Consider the following 9,496-nt stretch of genomic DNA (forward strand, 5'->3'; position numbering starts at 1 on the left):
GTGTGTGTGTGTTTTGGAGAGCTCTTTCCGACTGCATTGCTCTTCCAATTAAAGACCCCCCCCTCCCACACACACACACACACACCTTGAATGCCATTAAAATGAGGATGTGATTGTGGGGATGACAGAGCAGGAGCAAAATGGGTAGAAAAATAAGTGTGCTTAACCTCAACCGTCACTCGAAGCGTGCACACATTCAGGCAGAAAATGATTTAATCCCTCTGTAGTAGCCCGGATTAATCCCCTGATTTTTCACTGCCTCTTCTGTCTGAGCCTTGCTGTCATTCTCTTTCCCCTCTCATCCCTCTCTTATCCCCCCTTTCTCTTTCTTTAATTCATCCTCTGCTGAATGGCTTAATGTTGTTAAACGTGGTGACTTCCCTTTATCTGCCCATTGTCATTATTCTCTCTTAGGGACAAAGGATTCCTATAGTAGAGCTTCCACGTAATAAAATGGATTAGACGTCACTGTGTGCATGTTGAGTGTAATGGAGGCTGCAGCACATACTGTGTTGGTCTTAGCCTGTTCACATGCTAACAGAAATGCACTTATCACATCTTTAAATTGTCATTTTTAAATATTTTTTTCATTTGTAATTGTAATATTTTTGTTTGTGAAGATTATTTAAAAAATATTACTTCTTGAAAGTTTCAAAAGCTGATTGCAGCCTAACCTTAGGAGTTTCTTAATCCTCAATTCCAAACTTCATAACTCACCCCGCCGTTGTTTTAATGAAGAGTTAAAGGAAACAATAATCATAAAGCACTGCATTAAAAACAGGTGGGATTTTGTCATGACTGCATGGCCTCAGGAACTCACCATTGTCTGTAAACACAATTCAGTTCAGTTAATTTCTATAGCGCCAAGTCACAACAGAAGTTGTCTCAGGGCGCTGAACAGAAACATTTATAAACATAAAAATAATTGAACATTATTTATCTGAGGAGCAGACTGCTTTGAATTTAACTCCATCACAGAACTCTCATCTTGAGCAAGCATGAAGGCGACAGTGGAAAGAAAAACTCTCTCACGAGGAAGAAACCTTAAGCAGAACCAGACTCAGGACAAGCGGCCATCTGCTTCGACCGGCTGGGTTTGAGAGGAACAGATACACAATGGCAGGTCAAGAATCACATGTTAAGATAGAAATAGTATCAAATGAAACTATTCAATTTTAACAATTCATTATAAGAAATGAGGGGCAGCACGGTGGCGCAACTGGTAGAGCTGCTGCCTCTCAGCGAGCAGGTCCCCAGTTCAAATCCCGGTCCAGGCCCTTTCTGGTTGGAGTTTGCATGTTCTCTCCTTGCATGCATGAGTTTACTCTGGGTACTCCGGTTTACTCACACAGACCAAAAACATGCATGTTAGACTGATTGGTAACTCTAAATTGTCCTTAGTTGTGAGTGAGAGAGTGAATGGTTGTTTGTCTTGTTTGTCTTTATGTGTCCCTGTGATGGACTGGAGACCTGTCCAGGATGTACCCCATCCCTTACACAGTGATTGTTGGACATGGGCACCGGCGACCCCCGTGACCCAAAATGGAAGAAGCAGGTAAAAGATAATGGATGGATGGATTATAAACAATGAGATCAAATTGTCCTGGTAGTCTAATCCTATAGCAGCATAACAAACCAGCACTAACTATAGGATTTATCATAAAGGAAAGTCTTGAGCCCAGTTTTAAAACTGGACAATGTGTCAGCCTCATGTACAGAATCTGGAAGTTGGTTCCACAAGAGAGGAGCCTGATAACTGAAAGATCTGCCTCCCATTCTGCTTTTGGAAACTCTAGGAACCACAAGTTAACCTTCAGTCTGGGAGTGAAGTGTTCTGTTAGGAAAATATGGATCAACAAGATCTCAACTTTAAGATGGAGCTAGGTTGTTGAGAGCTTTGTAGGTTAGAAGTAAGATTTTGAATTCAGTTCTGGATTTAACAGGGAGCCAATGAAGAGAAGCTAAAACTGGAGAGATATGATCTAGTAACTCCAGGTTAGACTCTGGCAGCAGCATTTTGGATCAACTGAAAACTTTTTAAAGAAGTATTTGGACACCCAGACAAATAACCCATTTCAATAGTCCAGTCTAGACATGACAAGTGCATGAACCAGTTTTTCTGCATCATTTTTAAATAAGTTGTTTCTAATTTTAGTGATATTATGCAGGTGGAAGAAGGAGGTTCTAGTAACATTTTTAATGTGGGGAATAAAAGACGTCCTGATCGAATATAACACCAAGATTTTTAACATTAGAGCTGGAGGACAGATTAATGCCATCTAAGGAGAGCGAAAGAGTGAAAAAATCATTCCTAAAATGCTCAGGTCCAAAAACCAAAGCCTCAGTCTTGTTTGAGTTTAAAATCAGAAAATCAAAGGTCATCCATGTTTTATGTCTTTGCTTGACAATGCACATTTCAGTTTAAATAAAACGTGTCTTTATGAGGTTTGTAAATCATTGCATTCTGTTTTGTTTAAGCTTTTACTCAACATTTTGAGAACTAGGGTTGTAACTCTGAAAACATCCCAACTATTTGTAGCTGCTTTACTGCCTGTTGGTGAAATTGCACCTTATTGGATCGCTATAGACCCTGTAGCAGATAAAAGGGACAGCTGAGAAGATCAAAGTCTTTTCATTTCCTCAATCATAGATATTTACATCATATCCTGCATATGCAAAGTGATCGGTACTGCAGATGACCTCAGAAACGTCTCATGCATACCCTTCACCATCCGGCTGTCTGGGAAAACGGAACTGAAGCAGTCAAGTCCTCGCAACCAAACTAGGGGAAAGTTTTTCTTCCTCCAGGCAGTCAGATTGATTTAAACTCCAAGACCAGTCAACTCACACTAAACTGAACCCCCTTTGCGATTCTTCCAGAATTTTGAGTTTTGCCTAATATATGCACTAATGTTGCTGTTGTTGTATTTTCACACGACTATCTCATGTTTGATATTGTGAAACAAAAGGATCTGTTAAACACACCATCTGCCGCATCAGGCAATTAAAGTCGTCAGCAAAGATTAGTTCTCCAAAATGATCTTTATTTAGGGAGAAAAAAAGTCCAGTTACACCCTGAACAGTACTCGAGTACATCACATGGACACATGAATACAAATTAGACAAACGCCCATTTAAACGTTCACACCTCCCTAAACGAACCGGACTTTCTAGGAAAACGAGCTAGAGTTCGATTAAAGCGGACTAAACAGGGCTGGTGTGAAGGCACCCTTAAACGTTCACACGTAGGGACAATCTGCAGTTACCAGCTAACCTACCATACATGTTGTGTGGTCTGTGGGAGCATACCAGAGTAAAACAAACTCCACTCAGAAAGACCTCAGGCCAGTGGGCGATCCAACTTTCTCGCTCAGAATCGGCAGCTCTAACCACTGCACCACCGTGCTGCCTTTAATTATTGACCAGTATATCAAACGGTTAAATTCATTGGTGTTTTGAAGGACAAAGGAATGTACAAAGTTTGGAAGTTTGGTGTTCTGCACTATCCTGAAGTAAAACGGCTGTGGTTGAGTGGTTAGAGCAGTCGTCCTCCAATGCGAGAGTTGGGGGTTCAAATCTACCAGCAGTCATATGCTGAAGTGTCCATGGGCAAGACTCTGAACCCCTCACTGCCTCCAATGTGTGTCCCATCGATGTATGAATGTGATAAAGCTCTGATTAGTCTCTTTAGGATGATTTCTTCAGCTTTGTAGAGATCTAGTAGAGTGCTGTATGGATGGGTAACACAGATTGTGTTGTAAAGAGCTTTGAGTGTCTTGATAAGATAGAAAGGTGCTATATAAGTACAGACCATTTACCATAAAGTAATTTTTTTTTCTTAAACTGAAGACAACAGTTATGCAGTTAAACTCCTAAAAGTGAATTTATTAACTATTAACAATTGACTTATTCATAACGAGTTGTTTACACAGCGTCTGACGTTCTAACAGATTAGGACTTATCTTGAAGATTAAAAAAAAGTGCAAGTAGTGAGAACTGCTCACACACAACTGTCATAGACTGTTTCACAAAAACCATATGAAACATTTAAGTAACAGTGATTCAGTCAAAACTTTAACCTCAAAAGAAAAAGACATTTGCTTTGAATGAGCTGCATCATTCAGGGTCCGCTCTGGATTCGGCCTCTTTTCACCTTTGTACTGAAGTCAGGCATGATTGTTGCTTTCTGAGGCAAAGGGAAAATAAAGTTTAACTCACAAAGAATTTACAAAAAATTATCAATATTTTCAAGCAAACAAATAATTGTTTTTAAGTGTTAATCTTGTTAAATTCTTGTTAAAGTTCTCCCGTGCATGCTCCCGCGGCCACCATTTGGCATCCAATCAATTTTTGGCACAACACCGGCACACATTTCCAGGTTGTCGGCTGTAAATTACAGAACTTTTGTTTTGACTGTTTTAGCGCATACATCATCTGGAAGGTTCCTCACACCTTTCCTCATGCTCGGTGTTTCATGAGTTAGAACATGGCTGCCTACATTAATTGTTCACACATTCTGCGGATACTTTTTTCACAGTGAACCAAACACATGTAGGTGTTTTTTTTTTTATCTGCTCTGCAGATATGTCTCGGGAATTCCTGTTATTTGTTTTGATGCTTGCAATATTATATTTAGAGGTAACTCAAGCAGTGCAGCTCATCTGTTTGGCCCCCATTAAAAAGACAAACAAATGCTCGATGTCAACAACTAGCAGACATTGTCATCGTTGTGTGTCCTGACTCACTAGGCACAACAAAACCCTTGGCTTGTGCAATAATTCTGTCAGGGAGGCTCATACTGTGAATGTGTGACCCTGCATGCACCAGGGACGGCTGATCACAACTGCAAGGACTGGATCCTTGTGAGCTGCTCTCTCCTGGAGATGTTCAGACATGGTCCAATAATTCTGATGTAGCGTGGAGCTCTCTTGACCATATACGGTGCAAGAAAATGAACCTTACAGTAATGTTGACGACCTCAGAGATGATATGATGTTAACATGAAAAGGATAGTCCAGTCATTTTGCACTGTTGTTCTGTCTAATAGCGTGGACTACGGAGAAAGGGACTAAAGACTTTGGCTAATGGTAGCCAAACTAACGTTACTTTTCTATTGTGTTTCATCTTTATAAACCAGTTTTTTTTTTTTTTCAAAAACTAGCAAAAAAAGATTGCTACATTAACTAATGTACTAGTACATATTGTAATGGAAGGGCTCTCTTGCAAATGAGTCCTCGTGACTCAGTGAAACTAACCTGTATAAATAAAGGTTGAATTAAAAAAAAATGACACCTTTAGTTTAGTTTTCTGTTTTTTTTTTTTCAACCAAACAACTTTGTTTATAAAATAAATGTATGTGAACAGAGCATAGACCGTGTATGGCCATGGCGCCAAGTCTGCTGAATGTAGGAGCTTGCCGGGCATTAAGGTTCAAGGTTCTTTATTCTCATTCACATCACATGTGGTACATGAGGTGGAACAAAATTGTGTACGTAAGGTCGCAGTTACACCCAAAGATAGCAAAAAATATAAACTACTTTGTATATAAAAAAGAAAGCGTATACAAGGATCTAAGATATAAGTTAAACAATAATAACATAATATAATACTGTGTATATACAGCAGCTTATGGGTAAGAAATCAGCAGCATGGATAATCAGTAGCACAGATAAAGTGGCATTACAGTATTTTTTTTTCTGGTAAGGGATCATGAGTCTAACAGCCTCAGGGTAGAAGCTGTTCCTCAGTCTAGTGGTTCTACACTTAATGTTCCTTAACCTCCTGCTTGAGGGGGGCCGGGCAAAAAGTGTGTGTGCTGGGTGAGTGGGGTCCTTCATGATGCAGGTGTCCCTCTTCCTGCATCTGGAGGTGTATATGTCTGTGATGGTGGGGAGACTGACTCCAACATCAGCAAACTGGTTGGTCCACTGTAGGAGTGTACTGCTTGGTGGGGAAAACAGTTTGTATGTGACTTCTCAGATTGATGAAGCCCGTTGGATAGAGGGCAAAACGTCTCTCAACAAAAAAAAAGGAACTGTCCAGATGACCTGACTGAACATTGTTGGATTTTTTTTTACCTGGATTATTGAGCATGAACTTTGCTGACTCCAACGGTCTTCTGTGCAGCCTTCACCACTCTCTGCAAAGCTTTCCTTTCTGCAGCCGTGCAGCCTCCATGCCACACGTTGATGCTGGAGCACAGGATGCTCTCCACTGCACACCTGTAGAAGGAGGTGAGGACTGAGCTTCCCAGTCCAGCTCGCCTCAGCCACCTGAGGAAGTAGAGTCTCTGATGAGCTTTCTTGATCAGGCTGGTAGTGTTGCTCCTGGTGAGGTTGTTGTTCAGGTGCACAACCAAGTACTTGTAGCTGGAGACCACTTCCACTGCAGATCCTTCTATGTGCTCCCATTAAGTCAAATCTTTGGACTAGAAGTGTCCATCAGGCAGCCTGACACATTCACGCAGTAAAACAATGTTTGGGTAAGAATAATTTACATGATGTCAAAGCACAGCTAATGTGTTGTTCTTTCATTTTATCATGTTGTTGTTGTGAAACATTTGGTTTATACACTGGAAAAATGATTAAAAAAAAAAAAACAATTGCACTTTGATTATAGTCTATCCTGTATGAAGACTTTTGCTTCTTTCTCCATACTCCTTGATAATAAGGTACTAAATGTTGATAACTATTAGACAGAGCCTCACTTCAAACTTGGCTATCCTTTTATTCCATAGCTTCAAGAAATTTTAGGAAAGTTTAGTTGAAAAAAAAAAAAAAAAGTAAAAATGCTTTCACAGACTTAATGTCTAATTATTTTATCCATTAAAAGTGAATGAGCACAAATGAAATCAGCATTTGTTGTGATTGTGAGGTGTTCGAAACGGCACGAGTTATGTAGTTCAGGTTTGTACAGTTTTAGTAGAAACTTGTTTGTGAAACGGGAGCAGTAGAAAGGATTAAAACCTTCGGCTGCACTGTAATGGTGAACACAAGGTCTGGTTTGAAGCCTGAAGTTTTAATGATGTTAACTTTGATCCTAAAGTGTGCCGTTTCGTTTGATGAAAGCTTTATTAAACAAGGACAAGCTCAAATCTCAGAATCGCCCTAGTCTCAAGACTTTATGTTGCCTTCTTTGTATAATTTAGACAGACCAGTAAAGGATTATTTCAATATAAATTCCTGATGTTTATTAGATTTCAGAAAGTGCCAAGGTGGGAAAATGAAAGGATTTATGTTGCTAACAGCAACCAGACAGAGGAATTTGAGCAGCTTTGACCAGAAGTTGTCAACACTTTAAAAAACAAAGCAAAAAAAACAAAAAAACAAGTGGTATGCCGATGTCCCCTATTGCTGAGAGCATTGAATAGTGAATGTTTGTAGTTTTCAAAATTAGTGTTTTCCTGGACTGAACAGGGAATGCAAGTAAACTTTAATGTCTAATGCAAGATATTCAAGTGGGTAGGGTCTTCTAACCCAATCCCAGGGGTGGCCCTTGGGTTTGCCAAAGGTTAATCTATGGTAACCAAGCCACCCCTGGCCACCCTGACTCCGCTAATGTGCCTAGACATGGATAAAATTGCTCCCTCCAGGAGCCAGGGTCTGTCACTCTGATCGGCCTCGAACAAGCAAACAAGCAATTAAATACCTTTCGCTATATACAATGTTACCAGTCAGTATTTGGTGTGACCAACATTTGCCAATTTGTTGATTTTATTAGTCTAGTTTAGGATTCTGGTGCATCTGTACCATTAATTACATTCTTGCAGCTCCTGCGTGGCAGAGCAGAGTCAAACCACCTCCAGCTGATCCTGATCCTGGCTGATGAACACTTGGCATGTTTAAGGATCTTTGGTTCAGTTCTTCTCTGTTGGAACTTTGTGATACCAACTGGTAAACTAGCGACAGCCCTATAACTCTTATCTTTGGTAACTTACCGTATTTTTCACCTGATAAGTTGAAGTTTTTTATATAATTTGCATGCCCTACGACTTATAGGCTGAAGCAATGTACTTATGGATTTTTTTCCCATATTTATAAACCAATTTTTGGCTGAGATATGACCGTTTTCACTCATTGACTGAAAATGTTTAACACTACCATATTCAGCAGCTAGATGGCAGTCAAGCAGTATAGCATGCCCGTTGTATCATGTAATAGGTAAAAGTGGCTCTTAATGACACAGTCGGCTTGCCATAGCCTGCCACTGTTGTCTGCCTGGAGCAACCGTCAAATCAGCTTCATTTTGCTGCACCGCCCCGGCGAAATGCAGCTGATTTGACCGTCAAAGTGCATTTATTAAGGAAACGTTCAACTGAGACACACCTTTACTATAAAATCAAGCTAACAAATAATTGTTTTAGGTTGTTATCTTGTTAAATTTTGAAGAAATGGACAGCGAGTCACCCTCTGAACATTCATATTTCTGCATATCGGCTTTTGAAAATGCAGTTGATTTGACCGTCAAAGTGCATTTATTAAGGAAAAATTAAACTTAGCCTAACCCTAACCCTAACCTTTGATATAATTTTGAGCAAACAAATACTTGTTTTTAAGTGGTAATTTTGTTCAATTCTTGTTAAAGTCCTCCCGTGCATGCTCCCGCGGCCACCATTTGGCAGCCAATTGATTTTTGGCACACCAGCCCACATTTCCAGGTTGTCAGCGGTAACACATAATAGATGCGATGTAGACGGCGAAGTGATGTATTTATGGATTTTTCCACTTTATTAGACATATTTGAACTGATGTGACTTATAGGGCGGTGCGACGTGTACGGCGGAAAATACGGTAAGTATTTCCTTGTGCCCTCATAGACCTGGCTCCGTGGGCCATCATTGAGGAACCCTGTCTCCCATTGTATGAGAGGCAGAACCTCTCCCTGGAATCTCCTTATAAACACCACCAGCTTCCTCGTCATCCCAAGTGCAACGTCTTTGGATCAGCATCTGAGTACCATCCCGCTCTCTCCAATGTATTGACTCACCTGCCTCTGCACATCCTGCCGTCCATCTGGAATCCTCCGCCCCCTTCTCCAAGCCTGTGAAGCAAACAGAAAGACGACATCTACGTTGGACATTACACTCAAGATTACATCAACTACCAAGATACTTAGCTGTGACCTGTTCCCTTCCAGATCCTACATGAGTCCCCAAAACACTGTAAATAAAATCATTTACCTTTTACTTTGAATGTGTCGAGCCTCTCTCTGTCAGTCCACACTACTCTGGGAGTTGAAACATCACTAATGATGATAAGTCGCTTTTAAAAAGTACTGGTTTTTGTTCTGTTTTGTAAATTTCCGAGACAAATTTAAATAAATTGCATAGAGAAGCACTGTCTTTGTTTACCTGCACTCAAAAAGATCAATTTTAACCATGGAGACAGGCTAAAACAACTATTTATTTGTTAGCAGCCCTCAAACTGCCTTCTGGACATGTCATTATTTTCCCAATTATAACACAACACTGCATTTTTTATACGTCTATATTCACATG

This window comes from Nematolebias whitei, chromosome 11 (assembly GCF_014905685.2).
Source record: "Nematolebias whitei isolate Nwh7 chromosome 11, NemWhi1, whole genome shotgun sequence".
In the NCBI taxonomy this organism is placed as follows: domain Eukaryota; kingdom Metazoa; phylum Chordata; class Actinopteri; order Cyprinodontiformes; family Rivulidae; genus Nematolebias; species Nematolebias whitei.